This window comes from Osmia lignaria, unplaced genomic scaffold (genome assembly GCF_051020975.1).
Source record: "Osmia lignaria lignaria isolate PbOS001 unplaced genomic scaffold, iyOsmLign1 scaffold0202, whole genome shotgun sequence".
Lineage (NCBI taxonomy): Eukaryota > Metazoa > Arthropoda > Insecta > Hymenoptera > Megachilidae > Osmia > Osmia lignaria.
Genome location: NW_027478343.1, coordinates 7,501 through 10,000, shown reverse-complemented (window position 1 = coordinate 10,000; position 2,500 = coordinate 7,501). Strand labels below are relative to the sequence as shown.

The window sequence follows — 2,500 nt, the reverse complement described above, 5'->3', positions numbered from 1 at the left end:
AGAAGCTCTCCTATAAATTTAGAAAAAGCAAACGAGTGAAATGTTTGAGATGATAATTTGCTGAAATGCAAGCTCGAATAGCCCCAGGGTTTCGAATGATTCCCCGCGCTTTATACATCTCTCTGTTTACAAACGGTGTATAAATGAAAGATCGCTTCAGATGGGTCGTCGCTGTTTGACGCGCGATGCTGTTCCTTTTTTTTTGTCTGTCTGTGCGTTTAGCTTCGCTAAACAAGTTAAATGGTTAAAAAGCGTCGAAAAAGCGAATACACACGCGACAAGACAAATCTAACGAGTAAAGGAACGCTCCGCTCCAAGATAAAAATGGTTGTTTACAATCAATACAGCGTTTCGGTACCCCTGATCGTAGTCTGAAACTGTGTAACAAAAGAGAGGAAAGCGAATGGTGAAGGAACTTCGAAGCCTCCGTGGCGTGGCTAGAACTTGTGATAAAAGTATGTTTGCAGCAATTATGCATGCTCCCGTTAAAACAGCATTTCAATGTCTCGCATGGCTTAAAGCTCTAGGAGGCTTCAACATTTAGAATACATACGGACTACTTCGTTTGTTAAAGATAAGCGAAGACCGCGCGACCATCGCTCGGTCGTCCAGTCCTCGAAAGTTTTGTTGCGTTCCAAAGAAGAGACAAATGGGGTTTACCCTTGCGCTAAGGGGAGAAGAAGAGAAAAGCAGTTGTTAAATCTAAGAGGTGTGTGGAGTACATCGCGTGTTGGTTAAAATTGTTAAATGAAGTATACGCGAAATGTTCTCTCGCTCTTGCTTTTCCTCTTGCTTCCGTGGCGCTCGAAAAGAAGGGATGATAAATAAAGAAACCTATTCGAAATCTCTTGTGGAACAAAAAATAATACGGACGGACGTTAAAATTGAACCGAGACGAAATGGATCGTCTTGCGAGTTGTCTTCGCTTTGAAATTGTTAAAAATTGATAAAAGCAATACGACGAAGCTGCAGTCCGCAAAATGTTTGAAGCAAAAAGGAAATAACACGAAAATTATGGGAACGTCGTGTCTCAACTTTTTTTTCCCTCTTGTGCTCGTTTCATCGAACGATAAATACAAACATTTTGAAACGAGAGAGGAGGAAAAATTGAATATGCGAAAGGTTGATTCACGCACAGTTTCTCTACGTGTTTGCTTTTTTGCTTCTTTTCGTTTATTTTTTTTTTTTTTTGCATCGAGCATCATTATTCACCTTTCGATGAAACCAAAGAAATTGACGACCTCAGAGTAGGCGAGATTACCCGCTGAATTTAAGCATATTATTAAGCGGAGGAAAAGAAACTAACTAGGATTTCCTTAGTAGCGGCGAGCGAACAGGAATGAGCCCAGCACTGAATCCCGCGGTACCGCCGCTGGGAAATGTAGTGTTCAGGAGGATCCGTTTATCCCGAGACATCGAATTGCGTCCAAGTCCATCTTGAATGGGGCCATTTACCCATAGAGGGTGCCAGGCCCGTAGTGACCGGTACGCGTTTCGGGAGGATCTCTCCTTAGAGTCGGGTTGCTTGAGAGTGCAGCCCTAAGTGGGTGGTAAACTCCATCTAAGGCTAAATACGACCACGAGACCGATAGCGAACAAGTACCGTGAGGGAAAGTTGAAAAGAACTTTGAAGAGAGAGTTCAAGAGTACGTGAAACCGTTCAGGGGTAAACCTGAGAAACCCAAAAGATCGAATGGGGAGATTCATCGTCAACAACGCTGGCTCCCGTTGGTGCGCGATGCCCCGGATGGACCTTCGGGTTCCATTAGCGAGGGCACACCACCTTCGGCGAATGTTCCGGCGAGGTAGTCGTGCACTTCTCCCCTAGTAGAACGTCGCGACCCGTTGCGTGTCGGTCTACGGTCCGAGGCGGAGCCTGTCCGTCACCTTAACGGTGTTCGTGACAGACCCTCGGTTGCCTGGCCGACTGCGCGACGGTACTCAGACGGTATCAGGCCGCAACCAATCCATTTTCGAATGTGTGTGCGTCAGGACCGCCGCAAGCTAGGTTCAGTTATAATTACCCGGATGTACGGACTATGCGCCGTCCCCGGGTCTGGCCAGCTGTTAGCAGGAGGAGTCCTTGGACTGGCCAAGCTTTGAATTACCGGTCGGCGACGCTATTGCTTTGGGTACTCTCAGGACCCGTCTTGAAACACGGACCAAGGAGTCTAACATGTGCGCAAGTCATTGGGATATAAATAAACCTAAAGGCGAAATGAAAGTGAATGTCGTCCTCTGCGTCGACCTAGGGAGGATGGGCCTCGTTACGATTAGGCCTCGCACTCCCGGGGCGTCTCGTTCTCATTGCGAGAAGAGGCGCACCTAGAGCGTACACGTTGGGACCCGAAAGATGGTGAACTATGCCTGGTCAGGACGAAGTCAGGGGAAACCCTGATGGAGGTCCGTAGCGATTCTGACGTGCAAATCGATCGTCGGAACTGGGTATAGGGGCGAAAGACTAATCGAACCATCTAGTAGCTGGTTCCCTCCGAAGTTT

At 47.2% G+C, this 2,500-nt stretch overlaps 1 non-coding gene across 1 annotated transcript in view; it reads left to right on the top strand.

Annotated features, from left to right (window-relative positions):
• Positions 1 to 1,237: 1,237 nt before the first annotated feature.
• LOC143308209 (large subunit ribosomal RNA) overlaps positions 1,238 to 2,500 on the top strand; it is a 4,042-nt gene continuing 2,779 nt past the window's right edge. The window contains exon 1 of the ribosomal RNA XR_013065192.1: positions 1,238 to 2,500. This exon is cut by the window's right edge and continues 2,779 nt beyond it. This is a non-coding gene — a ribosomal RNA (large subunit ribosomal RNA).